The sequence below is a fragment of the Lagenorhynchus albirostris genome, chromosome X, assembly GCF_949774975.1.
Source record: "Lagenorhynchus albirostris chromosome X, mLagAlb1.1, whole genome shotgun sequence".
Classification (NCBI taxonomy): Eukaryota; Metazoa; Chordata; class Mammalia; order Artiodactyla; family Delphinidae; genus Lagenorhynchus; species Lagenorhynchus albirostris.
Window position 1 is genome coordinate 96,484,097 of NC_083116.1, and position 13,472 is coordinate 96,497,568.

Sequence of the window (13,472 nt, forward strand, 5' to 3'; positions counted from 1 at the left end):
TTATTGGGTTTCCCTGGTGGCGCAGTGGTTGAGAGTCCGCCTGCCGATGCAGGGGACACGGGTTTGTGCCCCGGTCCGGGAAGATCCCACATGCCGCGGAGCGGCTGGGCCCGTGAGCCATGGCCGCTGAGCCTGCGCGTCCAGAGCCTGTGTTCCGCAATGGGAGAGGCCACAACAGTGAGAGGCCCGTGTACCGCCAAAAAAAAAAAATGTTGATTATTATTAATATTAGGCACTCAAAGAGTATGTATTAAATATGAATGCCTGGGTGAATAAAGGCAAGTGAGAGACAGGATTATTACCAAATCTATCATCTTGTAATTTGTCTTATTTTTAAAGATGTATTCGAATAGCACAGGGAATTATCTACAATACTTGTAATAACTTATAATGGATAAAAATCTGAAAAAGAATACACATGTATATATATGTACAATTGAATCGCTTTGCAGTACACCTGAAACTAACACAACATTGTAAATCAACTATACTTCAATTTAAAAAATTAAAAAAACATATTCGATATTTTCTAATGTCTTCAGTCTTCAAAGAAAGCTTTGAAATTAGTTAAAATTTGCCATCCTTTTTTGTGGTTTAACTTACATTTATTTTGGGCTCTTATTGGCAATAATAGTGGGCATCCGGAAGAATTCATTGTGAAAATGTATTATTTAGCATATACTTTTTGGTCTTCTATAGTCTCAAACTTCAAGAATTTCTTAATGAGAAATGTGAAGTTTATACATTTGGCTACTTTACTGTTGAGATTAGATACTTGTTAAACATAAAATGGGGATATATTTTTCCTATGCTTTATTAATTTAAAAAATTAATTCAATTAAGACTCAGTTCTGGGAGGAGGGGGAGGTAGAGAGTTGTCCATCAATGGATATAAAGTTTCAGTCACACAAGATGAACAAGTTCTAGGGAATTCACTGGCAGTCCAGTGGTTAGGACTCGGCGTTTTTTACTGCCGAGGGCCCGGGTTCGATCCCTGGTTGGGGAACTAAGATCCCGTAAGCCACGCAGCACAGCTTAAAAAAAAAAAGATGAAGTTCTAGAACTCTGCTGTACAGCATTGTGCCTGTAGCTAACAATACTGTATTGTGCACTTAAAAATATAAGAGGGTATATCTCATGTTAAGTGTTCCTACCACAATTTAAAAAAAGAGACTCAACTTCAAAGCTTCCAGGCAGAAGTCTGTTCATTCTTAAGTTTTGCAGTAAGCATCAAGAAAGGTGTTGGGCTCATGAAAATACTTTCACAAACATAAGCTTTCTTAGTCTTGGCCAAAATGTTGCAGCTGAAGGAATGTACAGCCTCACAGGGGGTGGAGTCACTTGGGACCTCATCCCTTCCGAATGACCAGGATAGCGTCCCTCCTCTAACCTTTGTGCTAGGAAACCAGCCTTCAAAATAAGACAGTGGTTTTCTGTGACCTACTGCTGCCTATCAAATCATCTCAAAACTTAGTGACTTAAAATAACAATTGGGACTTCCCTGTGGCGCACTGGTTAAGGCTCCGTGCTCCCAATGCAGGGGGCCTGGGTTCGATCACTGGTCAGGGAACTAGGTCCCACGTGCATGCCGCAACTAAGGAGCTGGCGAGCCGCAACTAAGGAGCCCGCCTGCTGCAACTAAGACTTGGCGTAACCAAATAAGTAAATTTTTAAAAAAAGAAAAGAATGCTCAGCTCTCTGAGCCTCAGTTTTAAAAAAAATAACAACAATCATTTTAATATTATTCCTCATGGTTCTGGGGGTTAACAGGGCTCAGCAAAAGGGGGGTAAGTAGGAAGGTTACACAGTACAAGCATGACAATAGAGGGGCAACAGTTTGGAATGAGGGCAGAGTTGGCTACAGAAGTGACATGGGGACTTCCCTGGTGGCGCAGTGGTTAAGAATCCACCTGCCAATGCAGGGGACACAGGTTCGAGCCCTGGTCCGGGAAGATCCCACATGCCGCAGAGCAACTAAGCCCGTGCACCACAACTACTGAGCCTGCGCTCTAGAGCCCGCAAGCCACAACTACTGAGCCCTCGTGCCACAACTACTGAAGCTCGCGCTCCTAGAACCCATGCTCTGCAACAAGAGAAGCCACTGCAGTGAGAGGCCCGCACACTGCAACGAAGAGTAGCCCCTGCTCACCGCAACTAGAGAAAGCCCACGCGCAGCAACGAAGACCCAACGCAGCCAAATATAAATAAATAAACTAAAAAAAAAAAAGAAGTGACACGGAAGCCTGGGAGATGCTGGCAAGTAGAGATTACAAACAAAAGCCGAGGGGCTGGAGATGGGGCCAGAAGCACACGCCCACGTCCTTTCTGCTCTTTAGACACGTTAGGCTGGTGTGGTGTGGTTTTAAAATAGGTTTACAAATCCTTGGACACATTAAGAGATGGAATCTAATTCCCCTCTCTTTTAACATGGGCTGGCCTTAGAGATTCGATTCTAATGAATAGAATTTGGCAGAAGTGATGCTGCGTGACTTTTGAGGCTAGATCACGAAAGCCTGTAAGACTTCTGCCTAATTCTATCCCTTTTGGAACACATGTCTTTAGAGTCCTGAGCCCCCATATAAGAAGTCGGTTACCCTGAAACCACCATGCAGAGAGACCATATAGGGATAGAGGGATGCCCGAGGATCATAGCCGTACCAGCTGCCAGGTGTGCTAAGTCTTCCCAGTTCAGGTATTGGACATATAAGCAAAGAAGCCTTCAAGATGTCCCCAGCCTCAACAATTAATAGACATAGATAAAGCATTGTGCCCAACAGAGAATACATATTCTATTGAAACAACTGTGGAAAATTTATAAAAATTAACCGAGACTTAGCTTTCAAAGAAAATCTGAATATATTTCCCAAAAGATATCATATAAGCCATATTATCTGACCATAAAATACAATAAAATTAGAAAGTAACAAGAACGAATAGGTCCTAACACAACATTGTAAATCAACTATACTTCAATTTAAAAAAAAAAAAGAACAGCCCAAATACCTCTATCTTTTGGAGATTTGAAAATATCCTTTCCCTCACCTAAATCAGCAAGAATAAGCAAATGTTTACGTAGGAAGGGGAAGATGCAAGATTAATGGTAACTGAAGGGGAATCCTTAAAACAGGAAGAGGAGTTACTAAAACATGGACTGAATGAAAACTTTAAAAAACAAGTAAGGAGAAGTTTTTTTTTTTTTTTGTTTTTTGTTTTTTGCGGTACGCAGGCCTCTCACTGTTGTGGCCTCTCCCGTTGCGGAGCACAGGCTCCAGACACGCAGGCTCAGCGGCCATGGCTCACGGGCCCAGCCGCTCCGCGGCATGTGGGATCTTCCCGGACCGGGGCACGAACCCGCATCCCCTGCATCGGCAGGCGGACTCTCAACCACTGCGCCACCAGGGAAGGCCGAGAAGTATTTTTTAAATACTCTATGATGGTTGGTTAATTTGGAGGCTCAGCGACCAAGCCTCTTTCCACATTTCCACTCTGTCATCCTCAGTTGTCAGTGCCTCCCCTCATGCTCACAAAATGGTTGTATCAGCTCCAGGCATCACATCCTCACACAACATTCCAAGGCCAGAAGGGAAGAGTCTTATTTCTTTCCTTGTGCTCCTCTTTGAAAGGAAAGCCTCCCAGCAGACTTCTCCATCTTAATCTTTGGTCAAAATTGCATCACACTTCCTTTCCTGAACCAATGCCAGGCAAGGGGAATGGAATTACTGCAATTAGCCAGGATTCACCCCCAGCTCCACTCCTGGGATGGGGAGGGGCCCAGCTTTTCCTGAGTCGAAAAGCCTTCCATAAATGAAAAAAATCTGGATTTTGTAAGACAATGGCTCTGGGGTAAGAGACCAATAATGATAGTCATAACCTGCCCCTTGAGACTTGCATCAAAACTTAATATATTCTTTTTCCTTTTAAAGTACTTCACCTGTATGAATGAACAGAACATTCTCAAATATTAATAGATTTTTTAAACATTTTTACTGGCATAATTGCTTTACAATATTGTGTTAGTTTCTGCTGTATAGCAAAGTGAATCAGCTGTATGTATACATATACCCTCGCTCTTGCGTCTCCCTCCCACCCTCCCTATCCCACCCCTCTAGGTGGTCACACAGCACCGAACTGATCTCCCTGTGCTATGCGGCTGATTCCCACTAGCTATCTACTTTACATTTGGTAGTGTATATATGTCAATGTCACTTCGTCAATGTCACTTCGTCCCAGCTTACCCTTCCCCCCCACCAGGTCCTCAAGTCCATTCTCTACATCTGCATTTTTATTCCTGTCCTGCCCCTAGGTTCTTCAGAATCATATACTTTTTTTAGATTCCATATATATGTGTTAGCATATGGTATTTGTTTTTCTCTTTCTGACTTACTTCACTCTATACGACAGACTCTAGGTCCATCCACCTCACTACAAATAACTCAATTTCATCTCTTTTTATGGCTGAGTAATATTCCATTGTATATATGTGCCACATCTTCTTTATCCATTCATCTATCAATAGACACTTAGGTTGCTTCCATGTCCTGGCTATTGTAAATAGTGCTGCAATGAACACTGTGGTACATGACTCTTTTAGATGTATTAAATAACATAAATCAAATTAAACAAATTAAACTTTCAAAGCCAATGAACTTAAAAATTTCCCGGATATTCTGGTACCATACAAAGACTGTACAATTTCAACTTAAAATTCTAAGTCTACACCAGTTACATATTTTAAGTTAGAATCACATGGCTTTTACTTGAATAGGCTAAATCTTCTTAAACATTACAAGTACATAAAATGCCTGATTTGCCAAGATTCTTTATAAGAAAATATGGGCTACTTTTAAACATTTCTAAAGTTAATTAGAAATCTTTGCTGGGTCAAAAGATGTTATCCGCTAAGGAACAAGGTTATCATCCCAGTGAAATTAAGTTACTTTTGGCCAGAAATTTTGGCCACACATGAGCTCTGGAAAGGCAGAGAGCAGGGCAATTCCTCTCACATTCACTAAGGAAACCATTATATCATCTTCTCAGCATGTTTGAGGTTGCAAAAAGAATCTGCATTGACATTTAGAGCTGCTATGTCAATGATTCTATAACTCCAAGGGGTGGTCATGGGTCCCTGACATTACCTAATTCTTCAGTTTTCTCACCTAATTCAGCAAGCACCCCCCTAGGCTGAGTACCCCACTAGAGTCTTTGTTTCTTGAACTCTTAAAAGGTACGTTCATATTTTCCTGCCTAGGTGTAAAGACCTTTGAACTTTACAGGAATTCTGCATTCTTTCATGGTATCAGGACCACTCAATACTTCCGGATATTAAAATGATATTCAACCGAATTCTGGAAATCTCACATGGTTGTCTGATTTGTGATCAGAGCACATAAGGTCCGTTCTACTGGTATTAAATACCACTGGATTGTGTAGGAAATATTTTAGAAAGGTGACTCAGTCTGTGATCAGAGTAGATCTAGTGTTGCATTATAAACGAGGAAGAAAACAGTAAGGTGGGAGGAAGGGACGGGAGGAGAGGGAGTGACAGACACAGGGTTTGTGCCTGATTAGGGCTTTACCACCTAGAAGTGGAAACGGGGCTTGATTCCAAGCATCCCAGGGCAGCTTGGAGAAGGGAGAGATGCCATCTCCTCACAACTCACAGGGCTCACAGGGTGTGCTTTCACAGATGGACAGACCACCCACCACTCATCTCTGATTGTGGGTTCTGATTGATCTGTTTCTCTCGCCTCCCTGGAGATAAGCAATTTGCTAGCTGGGCTTTGGCAGGCTTCCTCTGCAAGCCACCCTCCTTGTGATCCCTTAGCGTGCTAGCCAGGGGTCATTCGAGTTTTCTGTTATTACCCAGGAATACGTGCAGCACAAAAAGAGAGCCTGAATCTTGCCACAGAGAACCTGGCTCTGGGGGTGACTGTCTGGTGGGTTTCAGGATGCTGCGGCTGCGGATGTGGGTTGCTCTTCTAGCATGACAGATGCTGCTGCTAAAATACTCCTTCTTGAGTCTCAGACCTTCCTTCCTTCCTGCAGAAGTACATCCCTTAAGGAGTTCCTTAAGTGAAGGTCAGTTGCTGGTAAAACTTCTCCGTTTTTGTTTTCTAAAAATGTCATTTTTTCACCTTTCTTCTGGAATTATAATTTATCTTGGCATAAAATTCCAAGTTGATGGTTATTTTCTCTCAGCACTTTAAAGATAGCATTCGGTACAAAGAAAATTCAATGGGGAAAGAAGCATCTTTTCAACAAATGGTGCTGGAACAACTGTATATCCACACGCAAAAGAATGAAGTTGGACCGCTACCTCACACCATATACAAAAATTCTCTCAAAATGAATCAAAAGACTAACTGGAAGAATTAAAGCTATAAAGCTCTTAGAAAAAAAATATAGTGGTAATTCTGCATGACCTTGGACTTGGTGATGGATTCTTTGATATGACAGCAAAAGCATGAGTAGCAAAAGAAAAAATAGGTAAATTGGACTTCACTAAAGTTAGAAACTTTTGTGCTTCAAAGAACACCATCAGTGAAGTGAAAAATCCTGTAGAATGGGATAAAATATTTGAAAAACATATACCTCACATGGGTCTAGTATCAAGAATATATAAAGAACTCTTACAACTCAATAAAAAGACAACCTGATTAAAAACAGGCAAAGTGCATAGCACAGGGATATCAGCTAGGTGCTTTGTGACCGCCTGGAGGGGTGGGATAGGGAGGGTGGGAGGGAGGGAGACGCAAGAGGGAAGAGATATGGGAACATATGTATATGTATAACTGATTCACTTTGTTATAAAGCAGAAACTAACACACCATTGTAAAGCAATTATACCCCAATAAAGATGTTAAAAAAAAAACCTAACACATATATATGGAATAAAAAAAATGGTCATGAAGAACCTAGGGGCAAGACAGGAATAAAGACACAGACCTACTAGAGAATGGACTTGAGGACACGGAGAGGGGTAAGGGTAAGCTGGGACAAAGTGAGAGAGTGGTAGTGTATATATGTCCATATATACACTACCAAAGGTAAAACAGACAGCTATTGGGAAGCAGTCACATAGCACAGGGAGATCAGCTCGGTGCTTTGTGACCAGATAGAAGGGTAGGATAGGGAGGGTGGGAGGGAGGGACACGCAAGAGGGAGGAGATATGGGGATATATGTATATGTATAACTGATTTCACTTTGTTATAAAGCAGAAACTAACACACATTGTAAAGCAATTATACTCCAATAAAAACGTTAAAAAAAAACAGGCAAAGTATTTAGAGAGACACAACTCCAAAGAATATATACAAATGATCAATAAACACATGAAAAGGTGCTCAACATCATTAGCCATGAGGGAAATGCAAGTCAAAGCCACAATGAAATATTACTTCACACCCACAAGCATGGCTAAAATTAAAAAAGATAATAATAAGTGTTGGATTTCCCTGTGGGTCCAGTGGGTAAGACTCCATGCTCCCAATGCAGGGGGCCCGGATTCAATCCCTGGTTGGGGAACTAGCTCCTGCATGCATGCCACAGCTAAGAGTCCGCATGCCGCAACTGAAGATTCTGCATGCTGCAACAAAGATCCCGCGTGCCGCAAATGACCCAGTGCAGCCAAAATAAATAAGTGAATAAATAAATATTAAAAAAACAAGTGTTGACAAGGATATGGAGAAATTGGAACTCTTTTTTAAAAATATAGAATAGGGAATTCCCTGGTGGTCCAGTGGTTAGGACTCTGCACTTTCCTGCCAAGGGCCTGGGCTCAGTCCCTGGTTGGGGAACTAAGATTCCACAAGCCGTGTGGTCAAAAAAAAAAGGAATATTTCATGAATTTTCATGTCGTCCTTGCACAGGGGTCATGCTAATCTCTGAATCATTCCAATTTCAGTATGTGTGCTGCTGAAGTGAACACAAATTAGAACTCTTATACATTGCTAGTGGGAATGTAAAATGGTGTAGCTGCTTTGGAAAACAGTTTGGCAGCTCCCCAAAATGTTAGACAAGAGTTACTCTATGACCCAGCAATTCCACTCCTGGGTAGATTCCCAAGAGAAATGAAACCATATGTCTACACAAAAACTTGCACATGAATGTTTATAGCAGCATTATTCCTAACAGCCAAAAGGTAGAAACAATCCAAATGTCCACCAACGGACAAGTGGATAAATAAAATGTAGAATATCCATGCAATGGAATATTATTTGGCCATAAAAAGGAATGAAGCACTGATACATGTTACAATGTGGATGAACCTTTAAAATATTATGCTAAGTTAAAGAAGCCAGTCCCCAAGGACCACATACTGTATGATTCCATACATATGAAACGTTCAGAATAGGCAAATATACAGAGATAGAAAGTACGTTAGTGCTTGCCAGGAGCTGTGGGGAGAGGGGAATAGGGAGTGACTACCAATGGGCAGTGAGCTTTTTTTTTTTTTTTTAATTTTTTGGCTGGACCGTGCAGCATATGGGATCTTAGTTCCCCAACCAGGGATTGAACCCCCACCCCTTGCATTGGAAGCATGGAGTCTTAACCACTGGACCGCCAGGGAATTCCCAATGGGTTTCTTTTTCTTGTTTTTTGCGGTACACGGGTCTCTCACTGTTTTGGCCTCTCCCGTTGCGGAGCACAGGCTCCGGACGCGCAGGCCCAGCGGCCATGGCTCACGGGCCCAGCCGCTCCGCGGCATGTGGGATTTTCCCGGACCGGGGCACGAACCCGTGTCCCCTGCATTAACAGGCGGACTCTCAACCACTGCGCCACCAGGGAAGCCCCCAGTGGGTTTCTTTTTAAGGTGATGAAAATGTTCTGGAATTAGTGGTGATGGTTGCACAATTTTATGATTATACAAAAACCATTTAATTGCACACTTTGAAAGAATGAATTACATGGTATGTGAGATATATATATATAAAATTTTAATTTTTAAAGTATTTTTTAAAATTTATTTATTCATTTTTTTTGGCTGCGTTGGGTCTCCGTTGCTGCATGTGGGCTTTCTCTAGTTGAGGCGAGCAGGGGCTACTCTTCATTGTAGTGCACGGGCTTCTCACTGCAGTGGCTTCTCTTGTTGCAGAGCACGGATTCTAGGCATGCAGGCTTCAGTAGTTGTGGCACACGGGCTCAGTAGTTGTGGCTCGCAGGCTCTAGAGTGCAGGCTCAGTAGTTGTGGTGCACGGGCTTAGTTGTTCCACGGCATGTGGGATCTTCCCGGACCAGGGCTCAAACCCGTGTCCCCTGCATTGGCAGGTGGATTCTTAACCACTGTGCCATCAGGGAAGCCCCTATATACATTTTTTTTTAAAGGAGCATTTTACAGTCTTCTGGTTTCTACTATTGCTGTTGGAAACTATGCTGATATTCCAATTGTCGTTTTTTTTATAGGTAATTGTCCTCCCCTCCACCCAGGCCACTTTTAGAATCTTTTTGGGTTTTTTTTTGTTTTTTTTTTGGTTCTACAGTTTCACTGTAATATGTCTCAATGTGGATTTCTTTTTATCCTATTTGAATTTGTTGGGCCCTCTGGATCTGAAGATTCATATCTTCCATTAATTTTGGAAAATTGTCAACTGTCATCCCCTCAAATATTGCCTTTCTTCTATTTTTTTCCTTCTGAGACTCCAATCAAACATTTATGAGACTGCCTCATTCTGTCCTCCATATCTAGTAACCCCTCTTTCATATTTTTCTTCTTTCTTTGCTGCATTCTGGGTAATGTCTTGCAAGTTTGTATTAATAACTTCAACTGCTTTCTCACTTGCATGCCTAATAGCATCTCAACTATAGCACATCCAAAACTAAATTCCTACCTTCCCCAATCTGCTCCTCCCTCAGGCTTCCCCATCTCGATAAATGGCAATTCCATTTTTCTAGTTGCTCAAACCCAAAGCCTGGTGTTACCTTCCCCTTTGCTCTTTCCCTCACACCCCATATACAATCTTATATGTAGAGGAGAAAATGCACCCATCTGTTTCAGAAGGAACGGCATCAGCCAAAAAGTGAAATTGAGACCTCATTTCTTGGCAGCAGAACCGGAGGTAAGAGAAAGCTCTGTTTTTGACTAGATATTCCTCTCTGGGTCCTGAACACAAACCTTTGATCTGCATAGGACATTCTTCTGGGGTTGCAGGAGGGGTCTATCTCCTCAGTAGACCAAACTACAGACCAGAGAACTGTTTGGGAAGCAGAGAATTAGAATAAACAAATTCCCATCAAGCTACGGAGGCCTGATAGACTGGTATTCTTCACACCAGACCTCTGTCTAAAGAACTCAGACCAATCATCCAGAATTAGTCATCTTCAGCCTCCCATCTCAATATCTAATTTCTTATATCCCAGAATTCTGCTTGAATCTGGTCTCTTCCCTCAATCCTCACACCCATACCTTGGTTTGAGCCTCATCATCCCTTTCTAGGACTCATGCAGTGGCCTTCTCCTTGGCCTGCCTCCAATCTTTCCCCTGCTGCTTCATCTTCCACCCTCCCACCAGAGTCATTCTCCTAGAAAGACTTCGTCTCATGCTGCTTCTCTGTTGGAAAACCTCCTTTGGTTCCCCAGGCTTTGGCATCAAATCAAAACGCCTCAGACTGGCACTCACATTGCACACACCCTATGCTCCAGCCACTCTGAACCTCTCTCCACAACCTCTACAACCTTTGGTGTCCTTGGAGATGTGGCTTCCTCTGCCTGAAAAACTCTTCAGCACCCTGTCTGCCTGGTAATCACTTACTTGCCTTTTAAGAGCTCGCTCATATGTCACTTCTTCCAGGAAGCCCTCTCTGGCCTCCTCCAGACAGTGCTCCCCTCTCTTAAAGGAATGAACACACTATATTGCAATTATTTGCTTGCACCTACCTCCCCTTTGACATCTGGAGCAAGCACCTTGAGGATAATGACCCTGCTTATTTGTCTTTTCATCCCCAGGGCCTAGCACAGTGCTGGGCTCAAGAAAGGTGCTCAAAAAGGATTTGATGAACGAATGAATGAATGCATGAGTGCATGAATGACTGTTTGACCATTGTGGTAGACTGCCATTTGGTGATGCCTAATGAACCTCACCCCACTGTATTCATGCCCTTGTGTAGTCTCTCACACATGGACTCTGGGCTGGGAAGTGACACCTGTCAATTTCAGCTCACAACTCAGTGGGCCCTGCCCAACTGCAAGACCGAGGGGAGAGGGGTGGCAGGCAAGTGTGATGCCAGTGCTCTAAGTCAGGACTGATTAAACACTAACAAATTCTTATTCTTTGGCTCTCCTAGTCCTAGATTTCTACCTTTCTAACAATGACAAACATTTGTATAGAAATTTGCTTCATGCAAAATATTCTCACATATGTGATCTTTGCCAGAATACTCTGAGATAGATAGCATTGTTGTCACCATGTTTTTTGTTTTTGTTTTTGTTTTTTTGTCACCATGTTTTATACATGAGGAAACTGAGACATGGAAAACTCCTCAGTCCCCCAGCTAGCTAATGAGGAGGTTGGGGTTCAAGCTTCAAAGCCAGACTGTTTCCTTAGCCACAGCAGCCTTAGATTTGTCACAGTTCAGGCATGTTATCAGGAGGACTTCTCTGAAAGAGCAAATACAATGAACAGACTGAGCCTGGGTTAATTTTTAGGAACATCCCCAATTTCTCTTTCTTTCTCTTTCTCTTTCCCTCTCCCTCTCTCTCTCTCCTAACTCACTTAAATAATTACAAAACAGGGAATTCCCTGGAGGTCCAGTGGTTAGGACTCCATGCTTCCACTGCAGGGGGCATGGGTTCGATCCCTGGTCAGGGAAATAAGATCCCACATGCCACATGGTGTGGCAAAAACAAAAAAAATTACAGAACATAGAAAGACAGAGAAGGAGAGAGAGATTCTGCTGATTGGCCAGCCTGGGTCATATGTCCATCCCTGTAATGAGAGGACAAAGTCACATCATTGGCAGCCGCATGGAAAGGAAGGGTTCACTCATAAGGAAGAGGACTGCTGTTACCAGAAGAAGATGGCCCGGCATGCTGTGCAGACAAAACCCAGAGATGCCCAGTCTAAGTTTGGAATTCTTTTTTTAAGATTTATTTACCATTTATTTATTTATTTTACTTATTTTTAGCTGTGTTGGGTGTTAGTTGCAGCATGTGGGATCTTTTATTGTGGTGCGCGGGCTCTTCATTGTGGTGTGCGGGCCTCTCGCTAGTTGTGGCGTGCGGGTTTTTTCTTCTTTAGTTGTGGCGCACCGAATCCAGGGTGCGTGGGCTCTGTAGTTGTGGCGCATGTGTTCCGGAGCGTGAGGGCTCTGTAGTTTGCGGCACGCGGGCTCTAGTTGTGGCACGCGGGCTCTAGCTGAGGCACACGAGCTCAGTAGCTGTGGCACGTGGGCTTTAGTTGCCCTGCAGCATGTGGGATCTTAGTTCCCTGACCAGGGATCAAACCTGCGTCCCCTGCATTGTAAAGCGGACTCCTTACCACTGGACCACCAAGGAAGTCCCTAAGTTTGGAATTAGGAAGTGTTGTGGGGACTTCCCTGGTGGTCCAGTGGTCAAGAGTCCATGCTCCCAATACAGGGGGCCCAGGTTCGAACCCTAGTCAAGGAACTAGTTCCTGAATGCCTCAAGTAAAGATTCCACATGCCATAACGAAGATTCCCCGTGCCACAACTAAGACCTGGCACAGCCAAATATATATATATAAACAAACAAACAAATAAATAAATGAAAGTGTTATGGTTTGAATTGTGTCCCCCTCACCCCAAAAGATATATTGGTGTCCTAACCTCCAGAACCTCAGAATGTGACCTTATTTGGAGATAGAATCTTTATAGAAGTAATCAGGTTAAAATGAAGTCATTAGGGTGGGCCTTAATCAAATGTGACTGGTGGGGACTTCCCTGGTGGCGCAGTGGTTAAGAATCTGCCTGTCAATGCAGGGGACACAGGTTTGATCCCTGGTCCGGGAAGATCCCACGTGTCGTGGAGCAACTAAGCCCGTGTGCCACAACTACTGAGCCTGCGCTCTAGAGCCCTTGTGCCACAACTACTGAAGCCTGTGTGCTCTAGGGCCCAGCGTGCCACAACAACTGAGCCCATGTGCTGCAACTACTGAAGCCCACACACCTGGAGCCCGTGTTCCATAACAAGAGAAGCCACCGCAGTGAGAAGCCCACGTATCGCAACGAAGAGTAGCCCCCGCTCGCTGCAACTAGAGAAGGCCCAGGCGTAACAGCGAAGACCTAAAACAACCAAAATAAATTTAAAAAGAAAAGAAACTTATTAAAAAAAAAAGAATATGGCTGGTGTCCTTAAAGAAAGGGGAAATTTGGACATGGAAACATGCATATAGGCAGCTGGCCATGTGAAAATGAAGGCAGAGATGGAGGTGATGTTTCTACAAACCAAGGAACGTCAAAGACCGTCAGCAAACCACCAGAAGCTAGGGGAGAGGCCTGGAACAGATTCTCCCTCTCAC

The 13,472-nt window shown here is 43.3% G+C and overlaps 1 non-coding gene across 1 annotated transcript; it reads right to left on the minus strand.

Annotated features, from left to right (window-relative positions):
* Positions 1-7,824: 7,824 nt before the first annotated feature.
* LOC132514128 (U6 spliceosomal RNA) lies at positions 7,825-7,928 on the minus strand. The gene has a single exon (XR_009538630.1). It is a non-coding gene; the product is annotated as a U6 spliceosomal RNA (small nuclear RNA).
* Positions 7,929-13,472: the final 5,544 nt, after the last annotated feature.